The sequence below is a fragment of the Oryx dammah genome, unplaced genomic scaffold (assembly GCF_014754425.2).
Source record: "Oryx dammah isolate SB20612 unplaced genomic scaffold, SCBI_Odam_1.1 HiC_scaffold_11077, whole genome shotgun sequence".
Lineage (NCBI taxonomy): Eukaryota > Metazoa > Chordata > Mammalia > Artiodactyla > Bovidae > Oryx > Oryx dammah.
This window is the reverse complement of record NW_024080471.1, coordinates 4,271,000-4,291,750: the sequence shown is the minus strand read 5'-3', so window position 1 is coordinate 4,291,750 and position 20,751 is coordinate 4,271,000.

The window sequence follows — 20,751 nt, the reverse complement described above, 5'->3', positions numbered from 1 at the left end:
GGGTGTGACAGGGGTGTCTCAGGTCAAACCTCTCTGCTGACAGACTAGCTTGTGTGACAGGATTATCCATACTCCTGCCACTAAGCAAGTGATTGTTTACTGTAGAGAAGGGGTTTCATAAAGTGCCACTTTTCTGGCTTGACAGTCAGCCAGCTGATTACCTTCAGCTACTTTACTCCCATCTCTGTTGTGTCCTTTGCAATGCATAACAGCTACTTCTTTAGGACAATATATAGCAGTTTAAAGTCTCTTGATCTCTCTGAAATGTTTATTAGGTTCTCCTTTTGCTGTTTTAAACTGTCTTTCTTTCCATATTGCAGCATGAGCGTGTAAAGTCAAATAGGCATACTTAGAATTAGTGTAGATATTTACCCACTGCCCTTTGCTTAACTCTAGAGCTCAGGCCAGAGCCACAAGCTCCGCTAACTGAGCACTGGTTCCCTGGGAGAGAGATTTTGCTTCTAAAACCTGTTCAGCAGTCACCACGGCATAACCTGCTTTATGCTTTCCATCCCAAACAAAAGAACTGCCATCCGTAAATATTTCCATGTCAGGATTGTCTAATGGGGTATCCATTAGATCTTCCTGAGCTGCATAGTTTAAAGTTAGGAACTGGGAACAATCGTGATCAGGTGTTTCATTTTCCTTCTCAGGAAGGAAAGTGGCAAGATTTAAATGTCCACAAACTTTAAGCTTAGTTACTGGTCCTTCTAACAACAATGACTGATATTTAAGAAGCCTACTGTCTGTCATCCAAATATAAACCTTAGAATTTAAGATTTCACTCACAGCATGATAAGTCAGTACAGTAAGGTTTCATCCATTAATTATTTTTAAAGCTTCAGGTACTAATAAACCCGCTGCCCCAATTATTCTTAGGCAGTGGCGCCACTCACATGAAATTACATTTAATTCTCTGCTTAGATAAACAATAGGTTGCTGGTGAGGCCCTCGGTGTAGTGTCAAAACTCCCAAGGCCACACCTTTTCTTTCAGTGACAAACAAATTAAATTCTGACCCTGTGGGCAAGCTCAGAGTGGGAGCTTGCAGGAGAGCAGTCTGAAGAAGCTTAAAAGCCTTTTGAGTATCTGGAGACCAAAGCAGTTTTTCAGTTTGGGCCTGCTGAGTTTCAGCTATAGGTTTATATAAAGGCCGGGCAAGTTCCCCATAACCCAGAATCACAGAAGCCTGTGAGTCCCCCAAATCCTCTCAATTGTCTTAAAGTCACAGGTAGGGGATGATTTAGTATAGGTTTAGTCCCTTCTGATATGATTAGGCCTAGATATCTAACAGATTGTTGAAAAGGCTGAATCTTTTCTCATGATGCCTTGTAACCGCGGCCTGCAAGACCGTTTAAGAAGTCTTCTGAGGCTCTTGAACAAGCTTCCTCTGTCTCCACACAGAGCAAAATATCATCTACATATTGTAACACCACTGCTTTGGAGCTATTAAAGTTTTGTAGATCCCGTGACAAACTTTGTCCAAATAAGTGAGGACTGTCACGAAATCCTTGGGGCAGAACTGTCCAGGTTAACTGAGACGCTGGCTGTGTAGGGTCCTCAAAGGCAAATAGAAATTGACTTTCCTCCGCCAAAGACACTGAATAGAAGGCATCTTTTAAATCAATTACTGAGAAATATTTGGCTCGTTCAGGAATTTCAGACAATAGCGTGTAAAGATTAGGCACCATGGGGTGTAAAGGGACTAAAGCCTCATTTATTATTCGTAAATCTTGAACTAGTCTCCATTTACCATTTGATTTCTTTATATCCAAAATAGGAGTGTTGCATGGACTTTTACAGGGAACTAATAGTCCCTGCTCCTTTAAAATTTCGGTGATGGGTTTTAACCCTTCCTTAACCTCAGGTTTCAGTGGATACTGCTTCTTATGTGGAAATAAGTGTGGGTCTTTGAGCTTGACAACTACAGGAATAGCATTTTTGTGTTCAACCCACAGATTTTCCATCAGCCCATACTGTAGGATTTACATTTTGTTCAATTAAAGGGAGAGAAAGGGAAGGCTCCATATTTATGAAAACAGAGGCATGGACCTTGCTCAGTATATCCCTCCCCAAATGGGGTGAGGGAGACTCTGACATGATCAGAAACACGTGTGAAATAGCACAGAGTCCCAGTCACAACTTACATAATACCTTTTGGTTTGTCCAGACAGTCCCATTATGGAAGTGGATTGGGAAGAAAGTGGGCCAGGGGCTTCAGTAAGCATGGAGTAATTTGCCCCAGTGTCTAAAAGGAAACTGATGGATTGGCCCCCCACAGTTATTAATACCTGGGGTTCCTCAGGTGTAATTAGGACAGGAGCTTGTGTGGGGACCCCCAGGCACCTTCAGTCCTGTTTGTCTTGAGAGTCTGACCCCTGAAGCCTATGCCTCTGGGGGCAGTCTCTCTTCCAGTGTGGCTCTTTGTAGACCAGACATGGAGCTGGGGGCAGCTTGGATGTCTGAGGGTAATCTCTCTTGAGGTGCCCCTCCTTTCCACAGTAATACCAAGCCCATCCCTTTTCACCTGGGTCCCTCTGGGCATTTTTCTCAGGCTGTTTAAGAATGGTTCTTATAGTCATTGTGAAGGCTTCCGCCTGTTCCTTTGTCTTTTTCTGCCTTTCTTTCCTTTCCTCATATTCCCTACCATAATAAACTGTCTGAGCCAGTTGTAACAGATTATCTAAAGATGGATTTGGTCCCTATGCCTGTTATAATAGCTTACGGTGGATATCTGGAGCCGACTGAGTGAGAATTCTATCTTTTAAGATCACTTTTCTCTCTTCATTATACGGATCAATTTCAATGAATCTGCGAAGGGCTTCTCTCAGTCTATCTAGGAATTTAACAGGAGCTTCCTTCTCCTCCTGTTCTATGTTTGCCAATTTGCCATAGTTTACTTTGATGAATAAGGTCCATTTAGTCAAGGCTATGGTTTTTCCAGTAGTCATGTATGGATGTGAGAGTTGGACTGAGAAGAAGGCTGAGCGCCAAAGAATTGATGCTTTTGAACTGTGGTGTTGGAGAAGACTCTTGAGAGTCCCCTGGACTGCAAGGGGATCCAACCAGTCCATTCTGAAGGAGATCAGCCCTGGGATTTCTTTGGAAAAAATGATGCTAAACCTGAAGCTCCAGTACTTTGGCCACCTCATGCGAAGAGTTGATTCATTGGAAGACTTTGATGCTGGGAGGGATTGGAGGCAGGAGAAGGGGATGACAGAGGATGAGATGGCTGGATGGCATCACTGGCTCAATGGACAGTGAATCTGAGTGAACTCCGGGCGTTGGTGATGGACAGGGAGGCCTGGTGTGCTGCTATTCATGGGGTCGCAGAGTCGGACACGACTGAGCGACTGAACTGAACTGAACTGAAAGGCTTAGCACGTGCCTGCCTGAGCCTTCAAGAATACACCTGACAAAATGACTCTGATCCCATCTTCCTTTAGCTGTGTTGTAGTCCCAGTCTGGTTCTGTAATTGGGACTGCCTTATTCCCAGTGGGGAGGGCGGTTATCTCGTCCTCCCTCTTTCCTACTGATTCATTACCAAAGCATTCATCTCCATAAGCAACCACTTTCCCCAAAACTCGACTTTTTGAGTCGGGAGTCAGCATTTGTCCCAAGATATACATCACATCCTTCCAAGTAAGGTCATAAAGCAGAGTAACACCTTTAAAAGCTCTAATATATTTTTTGGGGTCCTCTAAATATTCTCCCAGATCCTCCTTGATTTGTTTGTATTTCTTGATAAGAAAAAGGCTTACTAACTCTCATAGCCTGATTATTTCTCCTGGTGGGTTCTTTATGAAGAGGCAACAGCTTATGTGGCTGCTTCTCAGTCTCTCTGGCTGCTCTGTGCATACGATCCCAGGGATAGAGTGGAGAAACCTGCTTTTCTTTATCTCTTTGCCTCCTGTCCTCCATCTCATCTAGCAAAGTAGGAGGACAGGAGGCTGAAGGAGTCACACCCAAATCTATACCTTAGGACATAAGTCTGGCATGTTTCTCAGAGAGAAAAAGGGCAACGCGTATGCTACTTCTACACATTTTCCTTGTTTTCTGCAGAACCGGTCTAATTGTAAAACAGTATTATACTTAAGAGACCCTCCAGCTGGCCATCATTCACCGTCCTCCAATGGGTACTGTGGTCATGCAGTATCACATTGGAAGACCAGGTGTGTCTTCTTTAAGCACTGGGGATCAAATCTATGTGTTTTTCAGGATACAGTTCAAAGGAGTGAGACTGGAATTGTTAGCTCTCATCTGTAAGAAAGAAAAAAACCAGTGCCCTCTTTCTACTGGAGGCGTCCCTCCCTGCTCTAGATGGGGGTGTAGACAGACTTTACACCGAAGCTTTTCTTTCCTATTTAGACTTAGTCTGTCCCTTACCGATGCAGGTGACCTACTCATCCCTCCAGGTTCTACCACAGAGACGGGGTGGAGATGCACCAGGGGTAGACCTGATGGCATCCCTGACTGACGTCCAGCTCCTCATCATTAAAACCTTGCTTGCCTCTGATGCCACCTGGGGTGCAATCAGAGTAACCTTCTGGAATGCCTCCCAGGCTAAACCGCTGGGGGAAACATTCATCACCTGAGAGCCTGTGCATGACCCTGAGTATATTCCTAACCACAATAAAACCGATACAAACATAAAACTGAGATGTTCCTTCCAAGCATCACCACACCAGTATAAGAGTCTTCTCTGGTCCACTAAAAGCCAGCATTTCCAAAGGAAAAAAAAATCCCTTGTAGTTCCAATCTGAGTAACCTTTAACCTCAGAGATGTTCTTGGAGCTAGAGCTCCATCTAGCTTCCAAACTTACCATGCCTAGCGAGGCTAGGCGCTTCCTGACTATAAATCCAAGCTTGGGATCTAAGTAATAGTACACAGTAACAGCATAAATCACAAGTCCCTTGAAAGTCTATGATCTGATAGATTAGGTTAGTACTTCTAATTTCCAAGGAGTTACGAATTGGTCAAAGAGACCGAAAAGTTTGACTGAGAAAGGAGAGTTTGGTCCACGCTTTGCCCATTTCTGGTTGGTCCCTAAAGGAGACATTGGGTGCCTCTTGGCATTGGCAAGTCGGTATAAACCCCCGACAGGTTTCTGCCATAAGCCATATGAGGTCAATGTGGAACCACAAAGCAGGGCTCCTCACTTGCTTCGCGCAGGGCATTTCATTCATTCATGCTCAGAACACTGGAGAGTTAGTAAAGTACAGCAGAAAACGTGTTCGCTAGGAGAACAAAGAACTAGAGTTCCAAGCATCCTTACCTTGTCCTGAAGGATCCTGGATGAGCCCCCAAGATGAAAGATTGTTTCAGAACCATGAAAAGATGCCGTGATTCTTGGCCTCTGGAGGAGAAGAATTCAATCCGGGGCCAGAGAGGAGGCTTGATTGCTCAGAGCTTTTATGTAATAAAGTTTTATTAAGTATAAAGGAGATAAAGAAAGCTTCTGACATAGGCATCAGAAGGGGACAGAAAGAGTACCCCCTTGCTAGTGTTAGCAATGGAGTTATATACTCTCTAATTAGTTATTGCAGTGAATCAAAAGAGTGTCTGGAGGTTGTAAAGACCTCACTAGACCTACTCCCATAATGTACATTTTAAGATAACAGGATTAGCCAGAAGGTTTTTTCCAGAGACTGTCCTCAAGCAGGATACATTATTGTTATATAATCCTAAGAATGTAGAAGGAAAAAAAAAACAAAAACGTTTGTCCTTTCTTCCTCCTTGAGAACTCCAGACCCCTCTCTCCTTGGGGTCCCCTAGCCTTCTTATCAACCTGCCTAGGAAACGACTCTCTCATAATCAAAGACAGTAGTTATAAGAATGCCCACTTACACCTCAATTTATGCTGCAGTGTCATTCCTGGAATATATTTGACTTGATAGGCAATTAGCAAGTAATGCCCAGTAAGATGAAAGTTCATGAGAAAAGACAGAGTCACAGGATGAGCGACTAGAGGGGTTTAGAGAAGAGCCACTTTCACAAAACATTCATCATATATAACTGAGGGTGTACCTAGGTACCCACATCCCTTATTGAGAGAAATGACTGATACTTCCTATATGTATACTTACAAGCTAGGTTTCATTAGGTAAGACTTCATGGGCTAGTGAAACTGAGAAGTGTTAGTTGCTCGGTTGTATCTGACTCTTTACAATCCCATGTACAGTTGCTCACTGGGATTCTCCAGGCAAGAATACTGGAGTTGGTAGCCATTCCCTTCTCCAGAGGATCTTCTTAACCCAGGGATCAAACCCAGATCTCCTTTGCAGGTGGATTCTTTGCTGTCTGAGCCACCAGCAAAGCCCTCTCATAGGTTAATAAAGATACTTAAATAATTGGATTTTAACTAGTCATTCATAATATTGAGGGCAAGGATCTGTCTCTGTCAGACTTACAGTTCTGTGCGCCACCCAGGGATGTGGAGAATAGTTAATAAAAACACCACAAGTACAAGGCAGCATAAATTTGAAATAGTATTGAAAAATAGGGGGAACAGTTGACATTTTTTTGTTCCATCAATATTTTACTTAAGAATGAACTATATATGTGGAATCTAGATAAATGATAAAGATGAATATATTTGTAGGGTAGGTAAGACGCAGACTTACGGAACAGACATGTGACATGAGAACAGGAGGGTGTGATGAACTGGGAGATTAGGATTGACATAAATACACTACTATGTAAAATAGATAGCGAGTGGGATTGCTGTATAGCACAGGGAGCTCAGCTCAGTGCTCTGTGATGACCTAGAGGGGTGAGATGGAGGGGGAGGGAGGGAGGTCTGAGAGGGAGGGGGATATATATATACAAACAGCTGATTTGGGCTTCCTTTGTGGCTCAGACAGTAAAGAATCTGCATGAAATGAATGCGACCTGGGTTCAATCCCTGGGTTGGGAAGATCCTCTGGAGAAGGGAAAGGCTACCCACTCTAGTATTCTTGCCTGGAGAATTCCATGGACAGAGGAGCCTGATGGGCTACAGTCCATGGGGTAGCAAAGTGTGGGACACAACTGAGTGAATAACACTTTCACTTTCATAGCTGATACACTTTATTTTACAGCAGAAACTAATACAACAATGTAAAGAAATTATACTCAGAAAAAAAAAAAAAAAAGAAGAATGAACTGCATTTCACCAACTTGATATTTAGTGCTCCTTCAGGGGCTGTTAAGAATACTAATGACAGAAAGGACTCCTGGCATCCTCATTACGGCAGTGATTTTTTTCGTGCCCTTTGGGTCCTTTCCAGCTCCAGACCGTTGTGTCAGGATCGAGGTGACCACATTAAGGAGGTCCGAGAGGAGAGCCTGTTCCCGCTGCACGGAAGCAAATCTGAGACTTGGCGACATCTCCCAGGGTGACCTGTGTTAGGCCCGGGAGAGGCCCTGCAGTGCTCGAGTCCTCAGGCCGCTTCCATCCCTGCTCTGGCCAAAGTCCGATGGCGGCAGCAGCGCTGAGGGACCTGCCTCAGGGTGGTGTGACCTTTGAGAACATTGTCCTGTCCTTCTCCTGGAAGGAATGGAAGTTTCTTGACGTGGCTCAGAGATGCCTGTACAACGATGTGATGCTGGAGAACTGATAACCTCACTGGGTTTCTGCAGTGGAGAGGAGAAATTGAGCCTTCCTTTGAACAGAGTGTTTCTGTGGCAGTGTCACAGGCCAGGACTTCCAAGGAGCCTTCATGTTCTCAGAAGACTCATCCCTGTGAAGTGTGTGGTCCAGTCTTGAGAGACATTGTCTCTCAAGTCTGAGCAGCAGGGAACACAACACAGCAAGGAACAACTGAAGTGTAGGGCATGTGCAGAAGTATTTTATTTCAGTGCAGACCCTCAACAGCACCAGGAGCAGCACATGCAAGAGAAACCATTCATAATCAGTGTGGACAGGGCTTCATTTGTGAAGAGTTCCAATTTCCATGTGTCAGAGAAACCTTTAATCAGCAAGGAAGTTGGGGATGACTTCTGAGCCACCTCAGAATATCTGAAGCAACAGGTCAGTCACACTGGGGAGAAGCCAAATACAGTTACCCACTGCATGGAAACTTTACAAAGCAAAAAAAGTCATTGTACCAGGGGAGAATGCAAGAAAGTCTTCGGCCCCAAACACACACTTGTTCAGGACCAGAGTGCCTACACTGATAGTTTTGTGTGCAGTAAATGTGTGTGTGTGTGGGGGGGGGGGAGGAATTCAAGTATAGATCCTCATTTGTTGTGCACCAGAAAGTCCACACTGGTGACAGGCGTTATGAGTGTGGTGACTGTACAAATCTTTTAGAGGAAGTTCAGTCCTCATTCAACATAAAAAAATTCATACTAGGGCAAGGCAGTACAAGAGCAGCAAATGTGGGAAATCCTTTAGCCAAGAATTTGTCCTTATTTGTCCTCAGAGGAGTAACACTAGAGAAAATTGCCATGGCTGCTATCATTGTACACAATGTTCTGGCCATAGCTCCATGTTTATTCAGCAACAGACAGTTCACACTGGAGAAATGAGTTATGAATGCCCTGAATGTAGAAAGTCCTTTAAATGAAAATCTGATGTAATTGAACACTGGTGGGTTCATACAGGAGAAAAGCCTTATGAGTGCAGTGAATGTGAGAAATCTTTTACTTTTAGCTCTGCCCTCCATTATCATCAGAGAGTTCACACTGGAGAGAAGATTCATAAATGAGAATGTGGGAAGTATTTACCTCTAGCTCTGGCCTGCATTATCATCAGAGAATTTACGCTGGAGAAAGGCCATATGAGTATACTGATTGTGGGAAGTCTTTTACCAAAATAAATCACCTCACTATACACCGAAGAATTCACACAGGAGAAAGGCCTTATGAGTGCAGTGAATGTGGGAAATCCTTTAGCCATAAATCTTTCCTATCTCAACACCAGAGAGTTCACACTGGAGAAAGGGATTTTGAATGTAGTGAATGTGGGAACTCTTTTACCTCTGGTTCTGTCCTCTGTTATCTTCAGAGAGTTCATACAAGAGAAAAATCGTATCAGTGCAGTGACTGTGGGAAATCCTTTACCAATGGACCAATACTCATTTGACACTGTAGAGTTCACACAGGAGAAAGGCCTTATGAGTGCAGCAAATGTTTTACCTCTAACTCTGCCTTCCATTGTCATCAGAGCGTTCACGTAGTAGAATGGACTTTTGACTGAAGTGAATGTGGGAAACCTTTTAGGGATAGTTAACCAACTGAATAACACCATAAAGTTCACACTAGAGAAAAGCATTATGAACGTACTGATTGTGGGAGATCCCTTAGCCAGATTTTCATACCTCTCTAAACACCAGAGAGTTCACACTGGAGAAAGGCCTTATGAGTGCAGTGAATGTGAGAACTCTTGCTTTTGTCTATGCCCTTGGCTATCATTAGAGGGTTCACAATGGAGAATGGCCTTATAAGTGCAGTGACTGTGGGAAATCTTTTACCAATAGCTGAATACTCATTCGACATTGAAGAGTTCATACAGGAGAAAGGCCTCGTGAATGTAGTGACTGTGGGAAATCCTTTACCCAAAGAATTCACCTCATTATTCAGCAGAGAATTCACACAGGAGAAAGGCCTTATGAATGCAGAGAATGTGGGAAGTCTTTTACCTCTCATTCCACCCTTCATTATCATCAGAGAGTTCACACAGGAGAAGAGCCATATGACTGCCTCAAATGTGGGAAAGCTTTTAGCCAAAAATGTAACCTCTCTCAGCACCAGAGAATTCACACTGGCAAAAGGCCCTAGACATATAAGGAATGTGTAGTTTCCTTGTTCAGTGTAATGACACTGGACCAATCTGTGAGACATTAATTTCCTCATAAATCCAAACACCAAGAGTAAAGAGATTCTTCATAATTACGTCAAGCAAGTATAAATGTGTTGCACACTAATCTACTCTTGATAGATTAGCATCACTTCCAGTTTCTGTCACCATATCCATTTCACCTCTAACCTGGCAGGTCTCCAAAGTATGCATTAGTCACTACCCCAGAATGCTCAGGGAGGTCCACTCTGTTCTCTCATTTGTTGGAGGAAATTAGGATTAGCCTGAATCCTTGGGATGTCTTCCTTCCCTTTTTGAACAGCTTGTGCATGGGCCTGATGCAATATTGGCCCAGAGAATGTCAGGAGTTCATCTGGCAGCATGCAGAGAAGGATCATCTTTTCCAGGGACATGTTGGTATAAAGATACTTGTGATAAATTTTTCTAGTCTCCGAGTCACCAATTAAGAATTTCCAGGCATTGCTGGCATATCTGTCTGACCACTGCTTTGGTTTGTATAATAACAAAGACTTTACTGTTTAAGTCCTCTTTAATCTTGGATGTTCCATTTAGCATTTAGTGTGTTTTATAAACAGAATTGGGCTCTACAAGCATGAAGAGGTGTGCAAATTTCATGTGGTATCAAACTTTCTGTGCCTCAGAAGAATCAATACAGAGGCAGAAATTAGCTTACTAGTTTTTGCCAAATTTGCATTTCTGCCCATTGCCTCCTGTGAAAGACTGCAGAGCTTTCTTGTCCTCACTTCAAGCCTGGATGCTATGATGAGTTTCAGGAGACTTAGATCACCCTGAGGAGGGGTCAGGTGTGACAACATAACTGCTTCTGGGAGCAGTATAAATATTTTCTCTTGTTCACAGAGGATGTCAACAGTGCTGAGGGGAAAATTTCCCCCAGGTCCTAGCCAGAGCAAGGAAGGTAAAAAAGAATAAAGATAGAAAAAAGGAGAATCTAGTCTACAAATATATCTGTGACAGGTCACATTCTTGTTGACTCAGGTGGAAGGTCCTTCATTGTTTACTCTATTTGCTATCTTTGAGGTAAAACTGATCCACAAAGGGCCTGAGAAAGTGGAATGAATTAGGATTACCAAACTTACTTTACAGAAGTTTGGACATAGAGTTTTTTCTTTCTTTTCTTTTTTTTTCTTTTTTTAATCATGAATCATTTCAAAAGCTATCTGATGAGTTCTGAAACATGTATGGAAGTAAAACCATCATCACAGTGATGGTAATAACTATATTACTGTATATTAATTTCATGACCTTTTATACTCTCTCTCCTTGCCCTCCACAGCCCTCCATGTAACCATTGATTTATTTTCCGTTATAATAGATAACTTTGCATTTTCTAGAATGCAAATGATGTAAATCAAAGTATTCACTATTTCTCCTGCTTTTATTTTTGTTTCATAAATACTTGAAGAGTCATCAATAATGTATGAGCAGCTCATACTTTTTTTTCTAAGAAATATTCTTGTTTTTGGATATACCACTATTATCCATTCATTTGCTTATGGACATTTGCAGTTTTCCTAATTTTTCACTATTGAAAAAAATTGGGTAAAACATTTGTGTATAATTCTTTATGTGGATGTATGTTTCATTTATCTTTTCTTCAATAACTCAGAGTGCAAGGTGTGAATCATAAGATAGATGAATGTTAACTTTAACAAATTAGCAAATTATGATCTGAACTAACTATACCTTTTTTTTTTTTTTTTTGCCACACTACATGGCTTGGGGGATCTTAATTTACCAAGCAGGGATTAAACCTGGGCCCTGAGCAGTGAATACCTAGGTCTAGGTACTGGACTGCCTGGGAATTTTTTTTTTTTTTTCATTCTTCCCAGCAGTGTTTGAGAGGTACATTTCCTCCTGTATCCTAGTGAATAATTCACTTGGTCAACTTTTTTTTTTTAAGGAAACTGTCACTTTAATATGTTGTATGTATATATATCTTTCTACATAAATAGGGCAGAGGATAACCTTCCAGGTTACTAGCGTTTTTATTAGGAATATGCTTATCTTTATTTTTTAATTATTATTTTTCTTCTGATCCATTATTGTTAATTTTAACCCTTTTGATAAGTTTGTCATGCTATCTCACTGTTGTTTTATTTGCATTTCCCTAAGGATTCATGATCTTTTTTTTTTCAGATGTGTATTTACTATCTCCATATCTTTAGTGAAATATTCATATTTGCCACCTAGTCTACGAATTTTGGCTATTTTCTTCCTTTCAGAAAAGAACAGTGAAACAGACAAGTCATACTGGAATTTCACTCATTTTGTGACTTTTTAATTTATGGAGTATTTTAATACCAGAGTAATGTGTTCTAATTTTTTCAGTTTTTTAATGCTATGTGCAGTGTAATGGACATAATTCACTTTTAATCTGTTATTAATGTACTCTCCATCACTTTCTAAAGTCCAGGCAGTTAAAAAAAAACATAAACCCTTGCTTAAAAAAAGAACACTAATGACAAGTGGTACCTGAAAATATCCTATAAACCTGCACTGCCCAATACAGAGCTGTTAGCCACTGTCCCTACTGAGCACTTGAAATGTAGCTGATCCAACCTGAGATATACTCTCAGAGTAAAATGCACCATAATCCAAAAGTAGGACAATAAGATGAAAAATATGTCATGGTAACATTGCATTAATTACATATTAACATAATAAAGTTTTAGATATGTAGATGTGCTGGTGATAGACTGATTTGATCAATAAATTATTTTCTATCCAATTAGACCAGTAATTTCTTTTCTATCCAATTTTACCAGTGCCTACCCTAATTGGCCCACTGCAAAATGTAGTTAATTATATCACTACTGGTCAAAAATAAAAGTCCAGTTGTTATTACAATACAGTGTGCTAAGATCTAGCTTGAATCTGAAAGGTTTTCTTTTCCTGTATATTAATGATTTTACTTTGATTTGAAATAATAAACAGTAAGTGCTTTTAGATAAAAGTTGGATAAGAATCCATATATCAAAATGTGAGTGGGAAATTAACCCTTAGTGTTTAAAGTTCTGCCCACTTGTGGGGGAAAAAAAAAACTTACAGAGGTACTGCCCAGCAATCTGTGCATTAACAAGCCTTCTGTGTTTCTCTGATATCTACAAACTTTTGAAAACCTCTGCCATCAAAGTAATTTGAAATCATTTCTTCTGGAAAAAGAATCCCAAACTTGTGGAAATGGCTGGATAATTTTATGATTGTTTTACCAGAGATTTCCATCTCAGGAGATTTTCCTTTTAACAAATTAGGGGGGCTGGGAGATGGGGGCAGCCCCAAGATGGCAGAGGAATAGGACAGGGAGACCACTTTCTCCCTCTCAAATTCGTCAGAAGATCATTTGAATGCTGAGAAAATTCCACAAAACAACTTCTGAATGCTGGCAGAAGACACCAGACATCCAGAAAGGCAGCCCATTCTCTTCAAAAGGAAGTAGGACAAAATATAAAAGACAAAAAGAGAGACATTTTGGGGAGGGAGTTGTGAGGGAGGAGAAGTTTCCAAACAGCAGGAAACCCTCTCACCAGCTGGTCTTTGGGGAGTTTTGGAATCTCAGAGGGAAACATAACTGGGAGGGGAAAAAAAAAATGAGTTGCCTAACTACAACTCTCAGCAGAGAAGTAGCCCAGACTCTCTCTTCCACCACCAGCAAGCAGGGGCTGGACAGGGAGGTGCGGGTTGTGTGCCTAGGGTAAGGACTGGGCCTGGATGCCCTGAGGACAATCTGAGGGAGCTAACGTGAAGTAGCAGTCCAAACTGTGGATAGCTAGAGAGAGGGGAAAAAGAGAGAGAACTTTCCCGTCAAAGACTCTAACCTAATACACAGCCTGGTCCACTCACAGAACAAAGGATTGAGTGAATATGGAAGGAGGGCTAATCAGCTGTATACAGGCTCCTCCCCCAGCGCTGGAGGCAGAGAGGCAGGCATGCAATAGCCAGAGCCGGAAGACAAGGGGCAATCTCATCCCCAGAGACTGGCATCCTCAACCAAACTGTGAGCAGGCTCCCAGTTGCTGATGACATCTTCCTGGGATCCTGAATTTTTGACAACTGCCAGGAGAGTCTAAGCCTGAGATCAGCTCCCCAGAGGAGACACACAGCACACCTGAGATGGTGTTCTTGCAGTGCACCCGGGAAACCAAGTGGCTGGGACCAGAGAAGTGATTAAGACACACGGCCCACCTGGGAGGGTGTGCTCACCAAGCACCTGGTAGTTTGAGCTGCTCAGACCTGGGAGGGGCGAAAAATGCACACCGAAACGAGTCTGTGCACTTGTTGAGTACATGAGAACCTAAACCTGAGCATCTCAGACCTGAGAAGTGCATGAAATGCAGGGTCAGTTTTGGACAGTACCCCTGCGGAGCAACCTAGAGCCTGAGCAGTGCAGACCAGGAAAGCACACACTGCCATGAACTAGGGCAAACCCAGTGGGGTCCATACACGGTGAGCACTCTTCATACATGCCAGTGATATTTGTTTGCAGTGTTCCTCTCTCTTCACAACACAACTGAACAAGTGAGCCTAAATAAGTGACCACCTTTGCCCCGTTGTGTCAGAGTGGAAATTAGACACTGAAGACACTTGCAATCAGAGGAATCCAAAATAAACAAAGAAGAGGCAACTGCTCTGGAAGTGACAGGTGCAACAAATTAAAACCCTGTAGATAGCATTGACTAAGCATTGGATGGGAGTTGGTGATGGACAGGGAGGCCTGGCCTGCTGTGATTCATGGGGTCATAAAGAGTCAGATACGACTGAGCGACTGAACTGAACGGAAGCATTGGAAGGGGCCTTGAGAACAAGTACAAGCTGGAATAAGGAACTATCTGAAACTGAACTGGCCCCACAATGTGCACAGCAGCTCCAGAGAAATTCCTAGATATATTTTTACTATTTTAACTTTTAAAGTTTTTTTTATATTTAAGTTCTTTATTACTTCTTTAATTTTAATTTTATAAACTACTATTACCTTGCAAAATAAAGACCCTATTTTTAAAGCAAATTTCATATTTTTAAAATAATTTTTGTGATTGATTTTGTTTTGTATTTTTAATATTGTATTTTTGAGAGTGTAACCTCTACTCTAGATTTTTAATCTTTGCTTTTTGTATTTGTGATCAATTTCATACCTTTAAGAATCCAATCTTCAGTACCCATTTTTACTTAGGGGTGTGCTTACTGTCTTGATTGCTCTCTCCCCTTTTGACTCTGCCTTTCCCCTCCCCAGGTCGCCCCTATCTCCTACCTCCCACTTCTCTTCTCTACTTAACTCTGAATCTCTCTGGGTAATTCAGGCTGTGGAGAACACTTAGGGAACTGATTGTTGGTTAGATTGGTCTCTCCCCTTTTGATTCCCCTCTCCTCCACTTGATCACCTCTATCTCCTTCCTCCCTCTTCTCTTCTCCATGTAACTCTATGAATACCTCTTAGTGGACCTCGCTGCGGAGAATTGTTTCACCATTAGCTAAATGTTTTATCATCTGTGCTGTATGGATAGAAATGTCTTGAGGCTACTGTAAGAATAAGACTGAAAGCCAGAGGTAGGAATTTAACTCTAAAACTTGAGAACATCAGAGAACTCTTGATTCCAGGAAACATTAATAGACAAGAGCTGACCCAAATGCCTCAAAACCTACACTGAAACCAAGACCAAAGCAAGAGCCAACAAGTTCCAGAGCAAGACATACCATGGTAATTCCCCAGAAAAACAGGAACATAGCCCTGGGCATTAAAAGACAGGCTGCCCAAAGCCATGCCAAACCCACAGATGTCCCAAAACTCATTACTGGATACTTTATTGCACTTTCGAGAGAAGAAACCCAGCTCCCCTAACAAGGAAACCTTGACAAGCCACTAGTACAACCTCACCAACAGGGAGCACTCTCCACAGTAAAGAGGAACCATAAACTTCCAGCCTACAGAAAGAGCACCATAGACACAGCAATCCTAACAAAATGAAAAGGCAGAGAAATATGCAGCAGGTAAATGAACATGATAAATGCCCACTAAACCAAACAAAAGAGGAGGAGAAAAGGAGTCTACCTGAAAAATAATTCAGAATAATGATAGTAAAGATGATCCAAAAATTTGAAAACAAAATGGAGTTATAGACAAACAGACTAGAGACAAGGATTGAGAAATTTCAAGAAAAGTGTAACAAGGACCCAGAAGAAATAAAGAAGAGTCAATCAATAATGAAAAATGCAATAACTGAGATCAACATTCCTCTGGAGAGAACTAACATAAAATAACAAGGCAGAATATAAAATAAGTGAGGTGGAAGATAGAATGGTGGAAATAAATGAAGCAGAGAGGAAAAAAGATGAAAAGAATTAAAAGAAATGAGGACAACCTCAGAGACTTCTGGGATAATGTTAAGTGCCCTAACATTCAAATCATAGGAGTCCCAGAAGAAGAAGGCAAAAGGGGCATGAGAAAATACTTGAGGAGATAATAGCTGAAAACTTCCCTAAAACGGTTAAGGAAATAGTCACCCAAGTCCAAGAAACCCAGAAGGTCCCAAACAGGATAAACCCAAGGCAAAACACTCCAAGAACACATTAATCAAATTAACGAAGATCAAACACAAAGAGCAAATATTAAAAGCAAAAAGGGAAAGGCAACAAATAACACACAAGGGGATTCCCACAAGGGTAACAGCTAATCTTTCAACTCTTCACACCAGAACGGAACAGCAAGACATACATAAAGTGATGAAAAAGAAAACCTACAACCCAGATTATTATACCCAGCAAGGATCTCATTCAAAGCTGAGAGAATTCAGCACCACCAAACCAACTCTTCAACAAATGCTAAAGGATCTTCTCTAGAACACAGAAATACAGAAAAGGTTTATAAACTGAAACCCAAAACAACAAAGTAAATGGCAATGGGATCATACTTATCAATAATTACCCTAAATGTAAATCAGTTGAATGCCTCAATGGAAAGAAAAAGACTGGCTGAATGGATACAAAAAGAAGACCCCTATATATGCTGTCTATAAGAGACCCACCTCAACACAAAGGACACGTACAGACTGAAAGTAAAGGGCTGATAAAGATATTTCACACAAATTGAGAGCAAAGGTAAGTAGGAGTAGCAATACTTATATCAGATAAAATAGATATTGAAATAAAGGCTATGAAAAGAGATAAAGAAGGACACTACATAATGATCAAAGGATCAATCCAAGAAGAAGATATAACAATGATAAATATATATACACCCAAACTAGGAGCACCGCAATATGTAAGGCAAATGCTAGCAAGAATGAAAGGGGAAATTAACAGTAATACAATGATAGTGGGAAACTTCAATACCCCACTCACACCTGTGGATAGATCAACTAAACAGAAAATTAGCAAGGAAACACAAACTTTATATGATAAAATGGACCAGTTAGACCTAATTGATATCTATAGGACATTTCACCACAAAACAGTGAATTTCAGCTTTTTCTCAAGTGCACACAGAACGTTCTCCAGGGTAGACCACATCCTGGGCCATAAATCTAGCCTTGGTAAAATCAAAAAAATTGAAATGATTTCAAGCATCTTTTCTGATCACAATGTGATAAGATTAGATGTCAACTACATGAAAAAAAAAAAAAGCCTAACAAAAATACAAACTTATGGAGGCTAAAAATGCATGCTTCTGAATAACCAACAAATCACAGAAGAAATCTAAAAGGAATCAAAATATGCATAGAAATGAATGAAAAGGAAAACACGACAACCCCAAACCTATGGGATTCAGTAAATCAGTGCTAAGGGGAAGATTTAGAGCGATATAAGCTTACCTCAAGAAACAAGAGAAAAATCAAATAAATAACCTAACTCTACACCTAAAACAACTAGAAAAAGAATAAATGAAGAACCCCAGAGTTAGTAGGAGGAAATAAATCATAAAAATTAGGGCAGAAATAGATGAAAAAGAAACAAAGGAGACTATAGCAAAAATCAATACATTAAAAGCTGGTTCTTTGAGAAGATAAATAAAATAGACAAACCATTAACCAGAATAATCAAGAAAAAAAAAGGAGAAGAATCAAACCAGCAAATTAGAAAGGAAAATGGAGAAATCACAACAGACAACACAGAAATACAAAAGATCATGAGAGACTACTATCAGCAACTAATGTCAATAAAAATTACAACTTGGAAGAAACGGACAAATTATTAGAAAAGTATAACCTTCCAAAACTGAACCAGGAAAAGATAGAAAATCTTAACAGACCAATCACAAGCACAGAAATCAAAACTGTAATCAAAAATCTTCAAGATAAACAAAAACCCGGGACCAGATGGCTTTGCAGATGAGTTCTACCAAAATTTAGAGAAGAGCTAACGCTTATCCTACTCAAATCCTTCCAGAAAATTGTAGGGTAAGGTAAACTCACAAACTCATTCTATGAGGCCACCACCATCTTAATACTAAAACTAGACAAAGATGCCACCAAAAAAGAAAAAAAGAAAGAAAGAAAACTACATGCCAATATTACTTATGAACATAGATGCAAAAATCCCCAACAAAATTATAGCAAACAGAATCCAAAAAAATATTAAAAAGATCATACATCATGACCAAATGAGCTTTATCCCAGTGATGCAAGGATTCTTCGATATTCACAAATCAATCAATGTGATATACCACATTAACAAATTGAAAGATAAAAGCCATATGACTATCTCAATAGATACAGAGAAAGCCTTTGACAAAATTCAACATCGATTTATGATAAAAACCCTCCAGAAAGCAGACATAGAAGGAATATACCTCAACAGAGTAAAAGCCATACATGATAAACCCAGAGCAAACATTATCCTCAATGGTGAAAAATTGAAAGCATTTCCCTAAAATTCAGGAAGAAGACAAGGGTGCCCACTCTCACCACTACTATTCAACATAGTTTTGGAAGTTTTAGCCACTGTAATCAGAGAAGAAAAGGAAATAAAAGGAATGCAGATTGGAAAAGAAGCAAAACCCTCCCTGTCTGCAGATGACATGATCCTCTACAGAGAAAACCCTAAAGACACCACCAGAAAATTATTAGAGCTAGTCAATGAATATTGTAAAGTTGTAGGATATAAATTTAACACAGATAAATCCCTTGCATTTCTATACACTAAGAATGAGAAACCAGAAAGAGAAATTAAGGAAGCAATTCCATTGACCATTGCAATGAAAAGAATAAAATACTTAGAGAAACAAAAGACCTATATATAGAAAACTATAAAACACTGATGAAAGAAATCAAAGATGACACAACTAGATGGAGAAATATACCATATTCATGGTTCAGAAGAATCAATAGAGTGAAAATGAGTATACTACCCAAAGCAATCTATAGATTCAATGCAATCCCCATCAAGCTACCAACAGTATTTTTCAGAGAACTAGAACAAAGAATTTCACAATTTGTATGGAAATACAAAAAACCTTGAATAGCCAAAGCAATCTTAAGAAAGAAGAATGGAGCTGGAGGAATCAACCTGCCTGACTTCAGGCTATACTACAAAGCCACAGTCATCAAGAGAGTATGGTACTGGCACAAAGACAGAAATATAGATCAATGGAACAAAACAGAAAGCCCAGAGATCAATCCATGCACCTATGGACACCTTATCTTTGACAAAGGAGGCAAGAATATACAATGGAGAATATACAATCTCTTTAAGAAGTGGTGCTGGGAAAAGTGGTCAACCACTTGTAAAAAATGAAACTAGAACACTTTCTAACATCATACACAAAAGCTAAAAATGGATTAAAGATCTAAATGTAAGACCAGAAACTATAAAACTCCTAGAGGAGAACATAGGCAGAACACTCTCTGACATAAATCACAGCAGGATCCTCTATGACCCTCCTCCCAGAGTAATGGAAATAAAAGCAGAAATTAACAAATGGGACATGATTAAGCTTCAAAGATTTTGCACATGAAGGAAACTATAAGCAAAGTGAAAAGACAGCCTTCAGAATGGGAAAAAATAACAGCAAGTTAAGCTACTGACAAATAATTGATCTCAAAAATATGCAAGCAGCTCCTGCAGCTCAATTCCAGAAAAATAAATGACCCAATTAAAAAAAAATGGGCCAAAGAACTAAACAGACATTTCTCCAAAAACATACAGAGGGCTAACAAACACATGAAAAAAATTTTTAACATCACTCATTATCAGAGAAATGCAAATCAAAACCACAATGAGATACCATCTCACCCAGGTCAGAATGGCTGCTATCAAAAAGTCTACAAACAATAAATGCTGGAGAGGGTATGGAGAAAAAGGAACCCTCTTACACTGTTAGTGGGAATGCAAGCTAGTACAGCCACTGTGGAGAACAGTGTGGAGATTCCGTAAAAAACTGGAAATAGAACTGCCATATGACCTTGCAATCCCACTGCTGGGCATATACACCAAGGAAACCAGAATTGAAAGAGACACATGTACTTCAATGTTCACTGCAGCACTGTTTACAATAGCTAGGACATGGAAGCAACCTAGATGTCCATTGGCAGATGAATGGGTTAGAAAGCTGTGGTACATATACAAAATGGAATATTCAATTCAGTTCAGTTCAGTTCAGTCACTCAGTCGTGTCTGACTCTTTGCTACCCCATGAATTGCAGCATGCCAGGCCTCCCTGTCCATCATCAACTCCCGGAGTTCACTCAGACTCACATCCATCGAGTCAGTGATGCCATTCAGCCATTTCATCCTCTGTCGTCCCCTTTTCCTCCTGCTCCCAATCCCTCCCAGCATCAAAGTCTTTTCCAATGAGTCAACTCTTCACATGAGGTGGCCAAAGTACTGGAGTTTCAGCTTCAGCATCATTCCTTCCAAAGAAATCCCAGGGCTGATCTCCTTCAGAATGTATTGGTTGGACCTCCTTGCAGTCCAAGGGACTCTCAAGAGTCTTCTCCAA